This window comes from Patella vulgata, chromosome 6 (assembly GCF_932274485.2).
Source record: "Patella vulgata chromosome 6, xgPatVulg1.2, whole genome shotgun sequence".
NCBI classification, from domain to species: Eukaryota; Metazoa; Mollusca; class Gastropoda; family Patellidae; genus Patella; species Patella vulgata.
The window spans coordinates 55412066-55433355 of record NC_065884.2 but is presented as its reverse complement, the minus strand read 5'-3'; positions in this window follow the sequence as shown (position 1 = coordinate 55433355).

The window sequence follows — 21290 nt, the reverse complement described above, 5'->3', positions numbered from 1 at the left end:
TTTCTCGCTTCAAGGTAAGAATTTTAAGTCTTTTAGAATGGGTTTTAAGTCGTGATTTCTCTTGTCAAAGGTTGATGATAAGTCAGTCGATCTAGTACCGAAGTATATTCGAACTATTACTGTTTATATGATTAATATTTGAAATAGTATTGTTTATAAGATAACTGTTACTGTGTGAACCATCGTAAATTTTAAACGGATTTCTTCGATTATGAACAAACTACTTAACTTTGGTTATTATAAACTTACCTGTGTGTTTGTAATGAACTCCCGTTCGATAAAATCCATTGCACAACTAATTATCACAACGATGAGAACAAGTTCTCTCTTGAAAAATTTGAAAATTTACTTGTAATTTCGACAGAGTCGATGTCAACAATGTCTTCGTGACGTATTGGTCGAATCCAATATACCTGTTGCGGGGGTTGGTTAACATTGAAAGATAGTTTGACAGCGCGATCATTTTGATCGTATATGGGTTTGGGCGACGAAAAGTATCAATTGAAGGCAATTACATAGGAGATTTATATGGAAACCATTGATCGCCAGTCTATCAAATTTTCTTCACAATTAAAATATCACTGATTGCACGGATACTCGTAAAAATAAAGTCATGTATAAACTATAAATATCCTATCTTCTTTATGTTATAAATAATTTAACAAGGATCATGAAGCTTACCTCCGAATTCTCTGAGTGTATTTTTAATTTTATACGCATTCTTTCGATCGAATAATAACCGCTTCAGTAACATCTTTAAGCGTGTTGCGGCAGCCCTCAGCGTGTCTATTGGGTGCCCGGGTGGGTATATAATGCTACTACTGTCTGATTCATCGTAAATTTTAAACGGATTTCTTCGATTATGAACAAACTACTTAACTTTGGTTATTATAAACTCACCTGTGTGTTTGTAATGAACTCCCGTTCGATAAAATCCATTGCACAACTGATTATCACAACGATGAGAACAAGTTCTCTCTTGAAAAATTTGAAAATTTACTTGTAATTTCGACAGAGTCGATGTCAACAATGTCTTCGTGACGTATTGGTCGAATCCAATATACCTGTTGCGGGGGTTGGTTAACATTGAAAGATAGTTTGACAGCGCGATCATTTTGATCGTATATGGGTTTGGGCGACGAAAAATATCAATTGAAGGCAATTACATAGGAGATTTATATGGAAACCATTGATCGCCAGTCTATCAAATTTTCTTCACAATTAAAATATCACTGATTGCACGGATACTCGTAAAAATAAAGTCATGAATAAACTATAAATATCCTATCTTCTTTATGTTATAAATAATTTAACAAGGATCATGAAGCTTACCTCCGAATTCTCTGAGTGTATTTTTAATTTTATACGCATTCTTTCGATCGAATAATAACCGCTTCAGTAACATCTTTAAGCGTGTTGCGGCAGCCCTCAGCGTGTCTATTGCCGTATTGGGTGCCCGGGTGGGTATATAATGCTACTAAGCCCGTATGACCCCGTAAGAAGCGGAACATTAATTCTCGATTCGACAGTTTTGACCGAAGTGTGATAAAGCCCGTAAAACGAATGTATAGTTGTGTTTGTGCGGCATGCGTGTTCAAAAGTAAATAATCCCATCCGAGTCGCTAATCAAATAATTAGAACAAAATATTTCAAAAAGTAAAGCTATAAAATTTGCAGAGATTTTACTAGAATGTAAAAGACGGTAACTAAATACAGGAATGCGGGTAGTTATGTGTGCGAACGCTCAAACTCAATGCCAATTGTCGTAGGTATCCAGACCACTCGGACCAAAGACTACTCGGACTAAGACCAGTCGGACCAAAGACTACTCGGACTAAGACCAGTCGGACCAAAACAAGACCAGTCGGACCAATTAAATTATATTATAAGGCTAGACAATATGCTATTTATTTATTATTAAATCACAATACAAAGAAGCAAATAATTCTTATACGGAATTCTTATATTTAGAGTTGTTTGGTTCAATTTTGTGTACGTAAATAAATCAACGATTAGTTTTAAAATTAATTAATAATGGTGCCAAAAAAAAATATCAATCTAATTTTTCTTTACTCTTGCAATGAGACTCGGTATGTCCAGACTTTTGACAGTTTCTACATATACGGGTATACTGTTCTTGTCTGATAGCCTAATTTTACTTTTTCCACATTCGCGGTATCCCCAGTGGTTTCATTCCGTTCTACCCCACTAACCCCTGGGTTACTATATATGGGGGGGGGGGGGGGGTGGAGACACGTTTTCAAGTTATCCGCCCTTGATGCGTTAATATAAACAGCACATAATAATACGAAGACCGGACGTTTATATGCCCCTTTTTAAACGTGACTACAAGTGTGGTTCTCGATATTTTGCGATTTGGAATACAATTATCAATTTATTCAAACAACACGTTATTATTAGTTCGAGTAGTCATATTAAAACACACACAATTATCAATTTATTCAAATAACACTTTATTATTGGTTCGAGTAGTCATATTAAAATAAACACAATTATCAATTTATTAAAATAACACTTTATTATTGGTTCGAGTAATTATATTAAAACAAACGCAATTATCAATTTATTAAAACAACATTTTATTATTGGTCCGAGTCGTCTTTCTGTTGGGTCCGAATAGTCTTTTTGTATGGTCCGAGTAGTCTATTTGTTTGGGCTGAGTGGTCTATCACTTGGTCCGACTGGTCTTGAACCGAGTGATCTTTGGTCCGAGTGGTCATGGATTCTTGTCGTAATTGTACTTGAATTTCCTATGCTGTCACCCCTAATACGAAATGATATCTTCCGCAGAGTGACGTAACCATCTTCCATATTGGTATTTTTCTCTGGGAAAAGTTTGTGATATTTCAATTTTTCAAGAGAGAACTTGTTTTCATCGTTGTGATAATTAGTTGTGCAATGGATTTTATCGAACGGGAGTTCATTACAAACACACAGGTAAGTTTATAATAACCAACGTTAAGTAGTTTGTTCATAATCGAAGAAATCCGTTTAAAATTTACGATGAATCAGACAGTAAGCCCGTATGACCCCGTAAGAAGCGGAACATTAATTCTCGATTCGACAGTTTTGACCGAAGTGTGATAAAGCCCGTAAAACGAATGTATAGTTGTGTTTGTGCGGCATGCGTGTTCAAAAGTAAATAATCCCATCCGAGTCGCAAATCTATGGTGGCTGATAGTGGCCATGTTAAATCTCGCCCTTTTCATAACGCGACAACACGACATCACAACAGTATTGGCGCAATCATACGACACTTAACTCTGTCGTATCATCGTGTTATTTTTATCCTAACGTCGAGATGTCGACTTATTGGCATAGTCTCTTTCTACAAGTCACAAAAATACAGCTGTACTCATTACATCAGATTAGATACAATAAGACTCGTCAAAAGAGATAATAGGAAAGTGTTGATTAATTATTCGTTTTCTCAAAATAATGAAACATTTTGCGCCCAAAATTGAATTATTAGTATTATATTAAAAAAATCTAGAATTATAATAGGACACAAGTGAGTCAGCTATGTTAATTCCTTGAATAAGAAGTGGTGTCGGTAGGTATCGAACAAGCATGCATTGCCTCGTGTACGACACCCACCAATACTTATAGATTACTGAAGCGATAGTTTAGAAGCGATTTCAGAAGATTTCCAATTTATTTTATTAGAGTGGGAAGGGGATTATATAAAACCTCAAATCAGATCACAGAAAATCACTGCATTGGTGTAGCACGCCATCCCAATAAGTGCAGGGGAGGTTTTTTTATGAGGTGAAGAAAGCGATTTGCAGCTGTTATTGACCTTATCGCGTATTCATCCGTTTGGCAGCACTAATGGGATCGGGGCCTAGATGATTAAAAATAGGCCCAGTATTGCCTTCAGCTATGAACACACTCCGAAAGTCCCCTACGCACCCCCCCCCTCTTATTTTGTTTAACAAATAATTTCGGAATCAATAAAATGGCAGGTCCCTATCAATGATGTTTGATACGACTGGAAATTAATGTGTCTAAAATTGATTAAACAACATAGGGTAGTAAATATTACATTTCGAATCCGTATCAATGATACATTTACTCAAAATGTTCCTTCTAATGGATCACCATTTAACTTGAAAACAAGGGAAGCAGCCGATCGAAGAAAAAAAGATTTTAAAAAACAAGTTTCAATATGACAGTCGTGGTTCGGTCATGCATTTACATCCGTGGGTGTCATCCTTTCTTTGAAAGTAATGATTGTGCCAAATTGGAACAAAGTCCATCTAGATTCGCGGCCTGTAGGTAAAGTGTTGGTACGACAAAACACTAAACTGTCGTATCATCGACTTGTCGTCTCGGAAGTTTAAAACTGCACATGCGCTATAGTCTTTATCTACAAGACCCTTCTATAAATAAAAAACAAAACTGACACAGTTATATGGGACAACAATCACTGTTTTATTATACACAAGCACAACGTTTCGATAAGTATTCTCTTATCGTTATCATTTGTGTATAATAAAACAGTGATTGTTGTCCCAAACTGTGTCAGTTTTGTTATGTTTTCAATTGCTAAATGCCACTAAAGGATTATATTACCTTCTATAAATATTCGCTAAAACACTTAGCACATGTGAAAACAATATAATTTCAAAATTAAAAGAGTTTAAGAAAATATATTTTTATAGGTCTGGGGTTTTTGGGTTTTTTTTTTTTATTTTACATTTGATCTGTCAACACTCTACCTACAGGCCGCGAATCTAGATGGAATTTGTTCAAATTTGGCACAATCATTACTTTCAAAGAAAGGGTTGCACTCTCGGAGGTAAATGCATGACCGAAGCACTACTGTCACATTGAAACCTGTTTTTTTTAGAATCTGTTTTCGTCGATCGACTGTTTCCCTTGTTTCAAGTTAAATGATGATCTATTGGAAAGAACGTATTGAGTAAATCTACGCTATCACTAATACGGATTCAATATGTAATATTTCTCATTACTACCTATGTTGTTTAATCAATGCTATACATGTTATTTTTCAGTCGTATCAAACATCATTGATATCATTTTATTGATTCTGAAATTATTTGTAAAACAAAATAAGAGACGTGGGGAGGGGGGGGGGGGGCGTATGAGGCTTTCATAGTGTGTAATCATCTAGGCCTCGATCCATTGTTTTTGGTGCTTGATATTTTGCGGGGGAGTCGCAGTGTTGGTTCGGTAACCCGAAAGCTGGGTGTTCGATCCCTTCATTGGACGAGAAAGTTCATCCAGATTTTCCGACGAGGTCTTGTCAGTTGTGCTGGACAGAGGGCCTGGCACGTAAAATATCCCTTGGTAGTTGGAATTCGATATAATGGTAGGCCATAGTGCGCTGTCCTGGCAAAATTTCGCTCATAGTATGGCGTATGCCCGTCTTCAATATGACAGTAGTGGTTCGGTCATTTTTTTACACCCGAGAGTATCATCCTTTCAGAGGATCGCGTGGCTACGTGGGCAAGACGCTAGCTAACTAGCCTGGAGGTCGGGTGTTCGATCCCACACTGATCAGAAGTGAATATTCGCTAGGCCTCTGATAAGAATGACATCGATGCGACTTAATGAGTCCCCAATATTAACATTATTCCTCCGACAAATTTAATTCTAAAATTTTTTTTTTTATGTATTAGAAAAATAAATAAAGACATTTGAAGTATTTGTAGGTAAAAAATATTTCCTATGTAGCGTAAATGGGAATTAAAATGAGTAAAAGGCATCATTCTACCCGAAGCAGTTACGTCTTATATAAACAATGCACGCGCCATTGGTCCAATGATTGACACCGCGTGACGTGATTGCATGTGTTGAAAACAGTCATCTTTTACAGAGATATTAGACGACTTTTTTCACAGATTGGTTCGATCCCTGCATTGGCCGACAAAATTCATCAAGATTTACCGGCGTGGTTCCCCCTTGTCAGTGATGCAGGACGGAGGGCCTGACAATGACAGCTGTCTAGTCGTTCGGATGGGACGAAACACCGAGGTCCCGTGTACACATTGGCGTGCACGTAAAAGATCCCTTGGCAGTTGGATTTCGAGCCGTAGCGGGCCGTAGCGCCGCTTCCCGGGCAAAATTCCCTCATAGCACACTGTATGGCGTATGCCCGTCGTCTTTAGCCCAGCTTAGGAGAGAACAGTAGGACGTTAAACCCCATCTCATTTCATTTCATGCCATCCTGTCTTTGAAAGTAATGATTATGCCAAATTTGAACATCTAGTTCCGCAGTCTGTAGTTATACCAGAGGGTTGACAGATAACACCTTAAAAAAAAAACAGATCTATGAAAATATATTTTCTAAACCTTTTTTAATTTTTGAAATTATATTGTTTTCACGTGTGATAAGTGTTTTAGCGAATAGTTGTAGAAAGGGTCTTGTAGATTAAGACTATAGCGCATGTGCAGTTTTAAACTTCCGAGACGACAAGTCGACAAGTCGATGATACGACAGTTTGGTTTTGTCGTATCATCGACTTGTCGACTTGTCGTCTCGGAAGTTTGAAACTGCACATGCGCTATAGTCTTAATCTACAAGACCCTTTCTGTAACTACATGTATTCGCTGAAACACTTAGCACACGCGAAAACAATATTATTTCAAAATTAAAAGAGTTTTAGAAATATATTTTTATAGGTCTGGTTTTTTCTTTGTTTTTTTACGTTTGAACCGTCAACACTATACCTATAGGCCGCGAATGTAAACTGACTTTGTTCAAATTTGGCACAATCATTACTTTCAAAGAAAGCATGACACTCTCGAATGTAAATGCATGACCGAATCACTACTGTCATATTGAAATGTGTGTGTTTCTAAATCTTTTTCTTCGATCGCTGCTTTCCTTGTTTCATGTTAAATGATGATCCATTGGAAGGAACATATTGAGTAAATGTACGTTATCACTGATACGTATGGTGGCTGATAGTGGCCATGTTAAATCTCGCCCTTTTCATAACGCGACAACACGACATCACGACAGTATTGACGCAATCATACGACACTTTATTCTGTCGTATCATCGTGTTATTTTTATCGTAACGTCGAGATGTCGACTTATTGTCCTAGTCTCTTTCTACAAGTCACAAAAATACAGCTGTACTCATTACATCATATATAGGCCTAAGTAGTAGATTTGATAAATATAAAAGAGATAGTAGGAAAACGTTGATTAATTATTTGTTTTCTCAAAATAATGAAACATTTTGTGTCCACAAGTGAATTATATTTGGTATTATATTTAAAAAATCTAGAATTACAATAGCAGGACCAAAGTGAGTTAACTAAGTTAATTCCTTGAAGAAAAAGTGGTGTCGGGAGGTATCGAACAAGTAAGCATTCATTGTCATGTGTACGACACCCACCAATATTTATAGATGACTGGAGCGATAGTTTAAAAATGATTTCAGAAGACAGGGTGGGAAGGGGATTGTAAAAAAACCAAATCGGGTCACATTCTTTAAAATCACAGCATTATCATAGTGCAGCACGTCACCCCAATAGTTGCAGGAGTTTTTTTTTTTTTTTGAATGAGGTGGAGAAAACGATTCGCAGCCTGTCATTGAGTCAACTGGCGTGGTTTTGAATCCCCGGTTGTACGTGACAAGGTGTAGGGTCGCCTGTCAAACCTCGTGGGTTTTCTCCGGGTCCTCCGGTTTCCTCTGCGAACGCTCAAACTCAATGCCAATTGTCGTAGGTATCCAGACCACTCGGACCAAAGACTACTCGGACTATGACCAGTCGGACCAAAACAAGACCAGTCGGACCAATTAAATTATATTATAAGGCTAGACAATATGCTATTTATTTATTATTAAATCACAATACAAAGAAGCAAATAATTCTTATACGGAATTCTTATATTTAGAGTTGTTTAGTTCAATTTTGTGTACGGAAAATAAATCAACGATTAGTTTTAAAATTAATTAATAATGGTGCCAAAAAAAAATATCAATCTAATTTTTCTTTACTCTTGCAATGAGACTCGGTATGTCCAGACTTTTGACAGTTTCTACATATACGGGTATACTGTTCTTGTCTGATAGCCTAATTTTACTTTTTCCACATTCGCGGTATCCCCAGTGGTTTCATTCCGTTCTACCCCACTAACCCCTGGGTTACTATATATGGGGGGGGGGGGGAGAGACACGTTTTCAAGTTATCCGCCCTTGATGCGTTAATATAAACAGCACATAATAATACGAAGACCGAACGTTTATATGCCCCTTTTTAAACGTGACTACAAGTGTGGTTCTCGATATTTTGCGATTTTGAATACAATTATCAATTTATTCAAACAACACGTTATTATTAGTTCGAGTAATCATATTAAAACACACACAATTAGCAATTTATTCAAATAACACTTTATTATTGGTTCGAGTAGTCATATTAAAATAAACACAATTTATTAAAATAACACTTTATTATTGGTTCGAGTAATCATATTAAAACAAACGCAATTATCAATTTATTAAAACAACACTTTATTATTGGTCCGAGTCGTCTTTCTGTTGGGTCCGAATAGTCTTTTTGTATGGTCCGAGTAGTCTATTTGTTTGGGCTGAGTGGTCTATCAGTTGGTCCGACTGGTCTGGTACCGAGTGGTCTTTGGTCCGAGTGGTCATGGATTCTTGTCGTAATTGTACTTAACTCCTTTGTCGCATGACCTAAAACACCGTGTATAAATATAGAGTCATTATAAATATAGAAATAACATTAATAAACATCAAACATAATTAAAATCAAGATAATAAAGATGTTAAATTCTATGTAAAACAAAATATGAATTGCAAATCGAAATGTGTAATTTACTTATTTTAATATGTAATGGTTGTAATAGCAAGTACATTTGAAAAACTACTGATCAGTTGAATTTACGAATTGACCGACGTCGTTCTAATATAAAACTCGCAAGAAATAGTCTTGCCGGTAAGAGAACATTTGGATATTTGTGGTAAAGGTCTCTTGGAAACAAAAGAAAGCAACTTTACCGCTAAATATAACCCAATATTAAATGCTTAGGATCGGTTATTTTGATTATAATTGATGTTTAATTAATGTTATTTCGTTTTAGTTTTTATATTTTACATAGTCATTTTCCTCTGTTATAACGTAACGTTATTGTAACAGCATAGATAGTAACGCATTAAAATGGCCTGACGATTTGTTTGATAACGATGAAAGTACTAGCCAAAAATTTAATTTTTAGTGTTTTGTCTCTAATATTTGAATTTTACTTATATCTTTAAACATGCATTATGCAAGAGCTAAATCTCCCTACTGCAGGTCTTTCATCGCGCGCATTTTACCTACCGATAGTTCATTGGCCAATCACGCTATTTTACCGAGATTTCGTCTAATAGTTTGGATACAGCTATGGCGGGTGTGGCGCCGGGCAGGGTAAGCTTACTCTTCCGGACACCTGTTACCACTGTTTGTCATGTATTTTGTACACGGTGAACAGTCCATATGCTGATTACACTAGTTTGCCTTATTGCACTATTTTGCCTATACCGTTTTTTTAGGACTTCGAATTTTGTCTAATGGTTTGGATTGTTTATTTAGACCTGAAAAATTCTCTAAATTATCCAGGCCATAATCAACTCTCGATGGCATCGCTAGCCTGTGATGTTTATTGAATTGGGTTCCGATTTCCTGTTCGACTTCTATTAATAAGTTAATCATTAAATGGTTAATCGGGACTATGTATTTTATCGTACTGACTTTAGTAATGATGATCGAGGCTAGCCCCAATATTCAATCGCTAAAATCTCGGTTCAAAGTGGGTCAATTTGACTGAAATTTTCAGCAAATTCCCTTTACATTATCTAGTTTGTAACTATTATAGTGCGAATGGCCAGCTCTTTATCCAATCTCCCATAATGTATCTTTATCTGAGATTTTAATCACTGTCTAATATTTTCCGCCACAGGGGCATCATCAGTACATAACATAACAATATTAACTTTAGTCTCTAGACAGTATATATAAGATCACAATAAAGATTGCTGGTAGTTTTCACTAATAATAATGAAAGTCTTTCATGCGTGTGGAAGAGTGTCCTAAAAGGAATGTAAGTCTCGCGTACTGACGATTCTTTAATTTCCGCCATATTTGAAACAGATTTTTAATAATTCAACACCGTTTTCAAGTAGAATTTAGCGATGAAATAAAAATGCGGTTTGCGCATGTTCGGGTCTCTTAATGGCTGTTCAGTTCAAATGTATTTTGTGTATGTTTTTAATCACAGAATTCTACTTGAAAATAGTGTTGAATCATTATATATATGTGTCAGCTGTCGCAAGAAATGTTGCCTATTTTTGGAGGTGCATGCCAAACCCCCAGGGGCATAACCACGCCCATTTTCTTTTTGTATGTCGCCTACAGGCCATAATTCTTAATCGATTGTCTTGAAAAATGTTCATACTTATTCCTTATACCCTAACGATGTTCCCTATTGTTTTTGGTGCATGCTCGACCGCAAGGGGGAGAACCAGGCTCATTTCTTGTATTTGTTTGTTTGTCGTCTACAGGTCACATTTCTTAACGTATTATCTTGAAACTTTGCATATGTATTCTTTATACCCTAAGGAACGTCGCTATTGTTTGTGGTGTATGACCAACCCCAGGGACAGAACCACGCCCATTTTCTTTTTGTCTGCCTGTGTTTCGCCTAAAGGCCACAATTCTTAATTGATCGTCTTGAAAAGTTTTTATACTTATTCCTTATACCCTAAGGATGATCCCATTTGTTTTTGGTGCATGCCCGACCCCCAGTGGCAGAACCACGAATATTTCTTGTATTTGTTTGTCATCTACAGGCCGCATTCTTTATACCTTAAGGAACATCGCTATTGTTTGTGGTGCATGCCCAACCCTCAGGGGCATAGTACGCCCATTTTCATTTTGTGTGCCTGTGTGTCGCATACAGGCCAAAATTCTGAATCGATCGTCATGTAAACTTTGCATACATATACCTTATACCATAAGGATGGCACCTATTGTTTTTTTGATGATTTATGTGCGTGCTGTATCATGTGGTCTGTCATTTAGTCAACTGACGTGGTTTCGATTCCCCGGTTGTACGTGAAAAGGAGTAGGGTCGGTTGTCCAACCTGGTGGGTTTTATTCGGGTCCTCCGGTTTCCTTCCACCGCTAAAGACTCCTACGCACAAGCGAATTATTGAAATAAAATTGTGTTAGTCCCCAAATGACCTAGTTTGTGTAGAGTGGACGTTAAACCACCTCTCTTTCTCTCTGTCATTTTTTTTGGATGATTGCCCGACAACCAGGGGCAGAGCCAAACCCATTTTATCTTTGTGTGTCTGAGTGTTGCCTGCAGGCCACGATTCTTAATCGATGGTCTTGGAACTTGGTATATGTATTCTTTATAGCCGAAGGGGGACAACTACATGTCCCGACCCCAGGGGCAGAGTAACGTCTAATTTTTGTGTTTATCTTATGCAGGCCGGAATTTTGAATGGATCAGCTTGGCATATGTATTCCTTATAGCCTAAGGCGACAACTATTGATTTTGGCGCATCACCCCCCCCCACCCTTTTGTCAGTGCCACACCCACTTTTTGCTGATAATCTGTCGTTAATGATATACAGGTTGCAATTATTAACAGATCTGGATCCAATCATAGGGTGGTACCTATTTTTTTTTATCCATGTCCAACCCCCTGGGGAAGAGCCACCCTGAATGGATCATCTTGGGACTTGGCATATCCATTCCTTATACTGTAAGGATAGCAACTGTTTATGTTGGTGTATGTCCCGACCCGCAGGGATGTGATACCACATCCACTTTTTTCTTAATTTTTATCTGTAGATACTCGACATATTGTGTTCAAATTCAGCATATCAGTAACTTCAATAACAGAGTGGTACCTACTTATATTGTTCCATATCCAACCCTATGCCCAACCTTTGTATTTATCGTCTACAGGCTGCAATTCTGAATGGATCATCTTGGAACTTTTCATATTTTGTCCATATACCATAAGACAGCAACTTTTTATTTTGGGGCATGACCCGACCCCCAGGGACGGTGTCACACCGACTTTTTTGTTAATATTTAGTCTGTAAATTTGGCAAAACAAACCCAACGCCTAGTTGCCTTTGCCTCTTGTCATAATACAGTCTTTGCACTCATTTCAAATTTCATTCTCTTCATTTTAAAAAAGTTCCAAATCAATCAAAGCAGGAATGTGGACGTATATTGCAGCGTTAGCGATGCTTTCGTTTTAGTTTTATGCTGTCGTATAAGCTACAACAGTCAACGTGATTAGTACGTCAAAACCACTATGTTAAATACCATAAATCAACGCATGCCCCCTTCAAATGAAGTTATACCTATTATACTTGATTGCGAGCAACAGTCAGGTTTCAAATACGTTTACATTGTTAGTAACTGAATGTTATTAAGGTTTCACACTCATTAAATATAGATTATTATGAAATATTTAATTATTAAAGGTTAGCACTAATTAAATATGTAACAATATTGTCGTTGCGACAGTGTTTTCAAATTTATAGACACGGAATAGAGAAATATGAAGGCTAAAACAATATTGTTATCTTTACAAATTATTCTCCATTGTCAAAATATTAGTTATGGTATGAGTTTATTTAAAACGCAAATTAAATTGTTTATGAAATGTTGTGTGAATAAGAGGAAAAGAGGTCTAAGTTAAAGGATAGACTCTGTGTCTAAAAACACGTGATAGGAAAATTACCATTTCATATTTGGGAAGCGTGACCAATCACATGATTAATTACATCATAATTAGCCAATAGAATAATTAATTATTGTGAATCTGAGAATATATAATAAAGATACATTATGGGAGATTTTTATAGAGAGTTGGCCATTCTTGCTATAACAGTTCAAAAGTAGACGATGAAAGAAGAATAAATTGAAAATTTCAGTCAAATTACTTTATTCTGAACAAAGTTATCATCGTTGTAATAGTTGACTAGAAATGGTAGTCAAATATATCTTCACCTTGGCCGATCGTTTGATTGACAGGCGTTAACTCCACCTACATAATCTCGATTATCAAGTAACGTTTTCAATGGCTTGAGACGGGGTTGCAGTTCAATTCGTATCACATTTATTTTTACTACACATTAAAAATAAGACTTTTATTATATAGACAAGAAGCGAAAGTTTGAAAGGAATGGACCAAATCAATGAGGCATAATTATAGTCGACTTCTTGTTAGCCTGCGTGTACTCTTGTACTGTTACGGGACTACGTGACTCTCGAAGCAGACAAATAGGAAACACTACAGTGATCCAATGGGGCTGCAATTCAACTGGGGTGATGTAAGCTGCGATGTTTATCAATTTCCATAATTTTTCTGTAAACGCAAGTGACAAAAGAACGTATAATACCAACATCCAAATTCTCATTTTAACCACAACTGAACATAATATCAAGGCAGTATATATCGAACTTTCAATCAAATTCACTGACATGCAAGTTCGTACATTCTATCATTTAGCCTCGATCTAACTGATGACGTCAACGTAACGGTTAATAATCTCCGCATGGGGCGCCATTTTTGATTTAATCAATCAGTGAAATCCTATTTAAATCCAAGCTGTAGCCGAGCCATCCGTGGGTCTACATAATTGATTTTGGGCTTGTTGTTTAAATAAAGATCTAATTTATAATTTCTATAACATTTGAAGCCTAAATTAACACTTGCAATAATCAGATTTAGCTCTTGCATAATGTATGTTTAATAGAATGTGCGTTCTAGGTATACAGCCTTGTGGTTCTTGTAGGGAGAAGATGTAGGAATTTCCATCAGCAGACTCGCTGAGTCTGTATAAGAGAGAATAGAGAGAATGACTTCAATATAATGCTTGTAACTATGTAGCCTATATGTAGTAGTGCTTAATATAAAAGGTAGAACCGAAATGTGGTACCTGTTGTTTCTTGTTGATGATACCATTTAAGATGCAATATATTCAAACACAATTTGAAGTCGTCATTAATGGGGAATGTCGGAATGACATTTAAAGATATGTCCTAACCAGTTAAGGAATTACATATGCGATCAGAAACAATACTAGACGATCAAGCGATGTTCCAAAATATGTAGTAAGAAATGATTCATGGGTTTTACGCCGGATGTGGACACCGGTTTTAATGGCTGTCCGCTCTCCACGTCTGACAGACGACCCATGGTGCTACATATATGTTTTCATTCATGTTGAGAATTAATTAAAGTATTGTTTAACAAACTCTGTGATTTGTTTAACTTCCTCGGGTTCAACGATTCCGCTATTGGGATATATCGTAATATGTTTCTTCTAATATAGCAGCGCCCTTACCGAATTGCCATTAAATGCAATTTCATTTCTTTTTCAGATGAAGCCAAAAGCCGTCGTACTTATAATATTCTTGTTAGTACTGGTCTTAACCATCATATATGTATATAATTTGACCAATCATTCAGAATACAACAAGGGTGAAATTAAAACAGATCATGCACAAGAATCCGTACCATCCCATCAGGCGATGATGACATTTAAGAAGCCAATACCATCACGCCAGAAGATGACAACTATGCAGCCATTACCTAAGATACATGCCATAGTTACCATGCCATTATTAACCAAGAAAGATTTACTGACAAAAAAATACAAAAAATCTACAATAGAAAAAATTAAAGAACGAATGTCAGAATTTATAACCGGCCTACAAAACACTTTAAACCATGAATGTATTTATCGTGTTCATTTTCTTTATAACGAGTCCGATGTTGTCGATTACGTTAAAGCACACGTTAAAACTAATACGACCAAATTGGTGTTTAATCGCGTTGAAGACCCGCGAAAGCATATCACGTATTTTGACTTCGCCTATGAGAAGCTTCAAGGAGAAATTGCCATGTATACGCCCATCGATGTTTATCCTGGAGAAGGGTTCGAATTCATCAACAAGGATGACCTGATTTCTAAGAAGCTGATGTATATTCTAACAAGACATGGTAAACAAGAGAAAAACTGTGATATGGGAAAAATCAGTAACAATTGTGATAGAAAGCTTTATTTCGGCTCTCACGATTCGTACATCTTTGTACCTAACGGACCCCTATCTCCCCAAATCCGAAAGGCACTTAATTTTTGGTCAATAGTGTGGGGTCAGGAAAATATAGCCATACACACTTTTAGAAATTTGGGACACTTTAAAGTGACCAATCCATGTGAAGTATTATTTGTATATCATATACATTGTAGCAATTTGCGTGATTCTACTCGATACAGAATAAATACGAAAGCAAACTCGGGGATGGCTCCCCCTACTGACATTTTAACATAAGTTTTATTGTAACGCCTACAACAGAAAAGAAGCATCTTATTTAAAGATACATTATGGGAGATTCGATAACGAGTTGGCAGTTCTCACTATAATAGTTAAAAACTAGATAACGTAAAGGCAATTTGCTGAAAATTTCATTCAAATTGATTCACTATGAACCGAAAACTAAGCGAATGAAATTTCTGCCTAGCCTCGGTCATCATTACTAAAGTCAGTACGATAAACAGCATAGTCTCGATTATCTATTTAATCGTTTAATCGAGCAGAGTAGCGATGCCATCTAGAGTTGATTATGGTCTGGATAAGTTAATTGATATCTAATTAATAATTTAGATAACATTTCAGGCCTAAAGAAAGACCTGCAATAGACAGATTTAGGTCTTGCATAATGTATGTTTAATAATACTTAATACTGTGTAATTTCAATCAATTATGCTTTCTAGGGATGGCGTCATATATTCTGACGCTGATAAGATTTAATTCCGACAATCAAATATTATAGTTAATTTAGTTCATCTTTCAATGATATACGCCTTTACGGTAATTTTGAAGGGGTTTTTTTTTGGTTTTTTTTTTTGTTTTAAAGATATCATTTGAGACGCTTGATTTTCAAAATATTCAAGAGAAAACCGATGGTTTCAGGTGCGCCACGGTGAAAAACGAATAAGAAGGAAATCTGGCCTGATAGACAGAGCGAGTTGTTCAAATGCGATCAAGAAATGAATGTAAACCTTAAGCCGAAGCATTTTTACTGGCTACTACTTCAAAATGAAATGTTATTTTCCGAAACGAGTTAAATTTCGATATGATAGTACCGAAGAAACCAAGGAAATACCAGATTATTCGAAAATAAAACTCTTTCTACAAATCGTTTGTCTATCGTTTAGTGAATTGATAAGAAAACAATTGCGAATTCCGTGATATAGGCCAAAGTGATATGACCCCTTTTCCTATATGACAAAAACAAGAAATGCCGTAGTACCACGTTTAAGCACTGGCATATTCTGGTATTTGGTGTCGTGTTAGAAAAAAAACACCTTTCCTCCATTGCCCAAAACCTTGTGAATACGATAGAGGTTACAGTTTGTAACAGATTTTTTTTTCAAATTTGGTGGGAAACATTCGGGACAAATGTCGAAAAACTTCAATGCCAGAATTGTCTCCCGTTGATAAAGGCTACAGTTTTTACATTCGGATGAGACGAGAATCCGAGATCCCGTGTACACATTGGTGTGCACGTGAAAGATCCCTTGACAGTTGGAATTCGATAAAAGAGTAGGCCGTAGTGCCGCTGTCCGGTCAAAATTTCCCTCATAGCACACTGTATGGCGTATGCCCGTCTTCATTAGCCCAGTTCGGAGCAAAACACTAGGACGGTAAACCCCATTTCATTTGGGGTTATGGTCATGAGCGGCTATTGATATTCAGCGTTCCGCGAACTCCTGTTCCAGAGTTACCTCCATTTAACCGGAAACCCTGTAAGCACAATATGGGCTGCAGTTTTAACGGGTGTATTCAAGCTTGTAAACACGACAGAGATCAGACTTCTTGGCTTGGCGGCATCCCCTATCACATTTGATCAACATCCAAATTTTCCTTTGCGATACGTTGCGGTTGAGATATAGCTCTTGTGTTGGCGTATTTCCGCGTTTTCCATGGCTATCTTTAACATGTTTTGTCTAGCTTCTGAACTCGATAGATTTCAATTTTCGGGAAGCATCCTTTTCTTATAAATTTTGAAAAACAAAAAAGAGTTAGTTATTTCGGTGAACAATATTTCAGTATATTTTTCCCCCCACCTCATCCTCGGTTACTGCCTTCTATTGTATCTATTTGTATTTTATACCATCTTGTGTAATCTGTAATATTTATCTGACTCCAATATTCTTTTACATTTTTCATCGATATTATAAATTGAAATAATTAATGTATGCATGATAAACGTTTAATATTGTTCACTTGTATTAGATAATAATAATAATACATGTATTGTAAATTACTGATGCCCTTTCTTTGCTAATGTGGATAACGTTTGTTATGTGTGTATATCACATCACATATTTTGACTTTCGTATTTAAAAAATGGGATGACCTAGTGGTTTAGGGTGTTAGGCTTCGACCTCTAGCTTGCCCGGTCACCCCTGGCTTGCGATTGTGGTTTCGGTCCCTGGTATGAGCGTATGTGGCTGTGAGATATGGTGCCTTCTCAACCTCGTGGGTTTACTCCGGGTACTCCGGTTTCCTCCCAAAGAAAGACCGTTGCGCGTGCGCTAAGGTAATAAAAATGAAAATAAGACAACTAGTCTGTTCCCTAGCTGATTTAGCCTCCACTTTTGGGAGCGACAGTATTTGAAACTTTATGAAATGAAATGGGGTTTAACGTCCCACTGTTCTGCTCCGACTAGGCTAATGAAGACGGACATAAGCCATGCAGTATGCTATGAGGGATTTTCTGCTCGGGTAGCGGCGCTATGGCTTACTCTTATATCGAATTCCAACTGCCAAGGGATCTTTTACGTGCACGCCAAATATTCAATCTGGAGACATTTTTAGCAATAACTTTTTATTGTATGGCGATTCTTTTTCAGCCGAGGCGATAAACTTTTTTTGCCACAAAGCTTTGATAGCTACTACAGTCTGATTGAGTTGGTTATCAACAATGAGGGCTATCGTTTTCGTGCTAGGCCTATATTGTCTAAACTGTCGTTATTGTCATTGTCTTATGATTGTAATTTTTGTCTTAAAAAAGAATAAAGCTATATATACGAAAGTCTTTTTGAATATATGGCGTATTAAAGGCGGTCCTCATCCACTGCCTCATAGTCCCTTCCAATGGTGCATCTGATTCACTTCACATTGTTAAAATAATAAAGTTTACAATATCCATCATTATGATACCACTATTCGATAACTGCAATTGAAATCTACTGAAATTAATTTTTTAAGAAAAATCCACGAAAACAACTGTTCCAGTAAAGGATAATTTATCATAATTTATCATAAATTATAGTCATACTATTTTCATGCGTTACAACATAATATTTCGACAAGCATTTTCCTAGTAAATATTTTATTAATTATCAAAATTACATACTATTTTACAAACAGATTTTATGGACAAATTGGGAAAAGAAATGTTGCAAACTGGTAAACCATTTCTTCTTCTTGGATGTAAATATTATATGATTTAGAACCAAATAGGAAGAAAATAAAGAAGATTAAAATTTTTGAAGAATATGAAGAAAAAAAACAAAATCAAAAATTTTGAAAAAATCACATAGGTAAGAAGGGCGTTCCTGTCCTCATGTACCTGTGACTAGAGGGATCTCAAGCTTAAAACGCGATTTTTCGTACAATCAGGGGCTATAATCCAGGAAGTTACAATCCGATATGCACGAATATGGAAAGGAACCAAACTTGCATTTCAAGATTATCAAAATTGGACGAAAATTGTGACCTCTAGAATGTCCATAAGCTAAAAACGTGATTTTCGTACAATCAGAGGTCATAATCCATGAAGTTACGGTCCGATACATGCCAATTTCGACATGAAACCGAGATCTTTGGGAGACAGACCTATATTTCAAGTTTCGTCAATATCGGATAAAAATTGTGACATAATTGAACGGTTTTTACAATCAAATGAAAACTGTTACAAAGTAAAATTTGATTGTTAGTACAATCAGGGGCCTTAATCAAGGAAGTGCCGGTCCTATATGTGCCAATATCGAAAGGAACCGAGATCTTTCGGTAATAAACATACATTGTAAGTTTCATCAAAATCGGATACAAATTGTGACCTCTAGAGTGTCCACAACCTTGGTATTATTATGCATATATTTATCAAGTTCAGCATCACAGGATTAAACCACCATAGATTGTGTTTTCATGGTAAATAATTGCTGAGTAATTTTATAGGCTAGAAATCGCTCAGAACGCGTCTCCGACGATCTAGACCCCCCAAGAGCTTCCGGGGCCTAGGCGGCCCCTGGACCCTCGCCTAAGAACCTAGGATGGTAGCCCCCAAATCAAGAATTGCTTCCACCTGCTCTGGTTATATATATCGTAGATAAGTGTTTCCTAAGTTACTTGCCAGAAGAAGCCACAAAAACAGGCTTGGTCCAGCTTGGGGGTAAGACACAATGTATTGGGTCTTTAAGGTAGGTTCTTGACAACACTAGTTTAAACTTCATACAATACTTTTTTTTCTTCTTTAATACTTGTTCTACAATAGTTAAGTTAACACGTTTTTCGTCTGGTAGCGGTCTTGTTCCCAGCTCGGCTCTCTGGCCGGGATTGTCCCCGTCCGCTTCCACCGAAGTGATATCGCACCGAAGTGATATCCCCAAAACGTTTTATCTGATCTTATATATTATAGGCGGATCGATGTCCAGCTTTGAATTCCGGGTACCACACCCACGCACCGTCACCTGATTGGTCAGTATTCGGTCTGGGGTGGGTTAATGCCCCGAACGGACAGCTAGTTGTTGACCAATCCGCTACGGATAGGTATTATATTTCAGATTACAATATGGGCGGAGGTTGCAGCTGGTCATTATATTATATCTTGCAATTACATAGCTCTGTCAGGGGTAACCCACCACTAGAAATGTCTGCCAGAGTGTTTTTGTAATATCTGAAGATGTACGGTATACTGCTGTACGATTTTCATGTGGTACACTTTTGAGCTAATCTAGCCTAGTTGGGGGGCATTGCATTTTGGGCGTGGAATACCACACCCACCACTAGAACCCCGACAGACTTACATTCTTATGATACCAGATATACATGCATTGATACCATATACATATAGCAGAAAATTGGTACACTTTTCAGCTAGGTTGACCCACTGGGCTCCTGGTCTAATACGTTATCATAAAGAAACGAAAGGCATCCCCATGTTACTATAATTAGAATAAAGGCTCACGAACGTCAACAAGCGAACGTGTGAAAACATACAAAAACAAGAAGAATGTCCCAGGCCATTTCAATATTACATAATATAAAAAAAAATGGGGGGAGGGGGACCTAGGGGGTTTTGACCGTATCCCTGAAATAATACCCAGGCAGGATGGATTAGCGGCCATCTTGATTCTTGTTTCATGATATAACTTTTATAAAATAACTTTTTTCACTTTTATGTTAGTTGAAATGTAATCTAAATTCTGTAAAAAAAAACAACCTTTAAACAAATAAACATATTTTCCCCATACACTCCGTTCTATCTTTGTGTAATATTATTTCACTGATTCAGTCACAGTTAATAAATGATAGAACTAGAATCAATCTTTGGAAGTTGTTTCTATAGTTTCATTATAATTGAGAATTTACCAAGGACTCCATTGAAGAAAAACTGGTAAAAATTTCATTTTATTTTTATATTTGTGTGTCCAGTGTCCTACAATTATTAGTGTATGTGAAATTACAATCCCACGTAAAGTATTTATAAGGTACTTAAATCCAATAGTCAAATGGTGTTTAACATCCACTTGCCACAAACTAGGCCATTACATGTATTTGTATTGGCTGAATCAAGTAGTCCACGTTGTGTATGCTATGCAGACCTGTAGCTAGCCCTAAAATGTTGGGTTAGGCAAGGGCTTCGGGGTGCCGATGAGGCTTCTGGGGGAAGCAAGGTACCTACACTTGACGGTCCAGGGTTTGCACCAAAGGGGAAATTTCAATTTTGAAGCTGAATTTGCGATATTGGCGTATTATGATATTTGATATGAACATTATAAAAAATTGAAGGAAGGAATACGACTTTAGCGTACCTATAATAATTTATGAGAAAAACGAAAAGTTCGAAATCGGGTTAGAGTGCGACTTGTTTGAATTTTGAAGATATCACGCCTGGCGCGGGCTTGATTCAAATTCTTCCCCATCGTGAATTTGACCTGGAAAATTTCTTACAATCT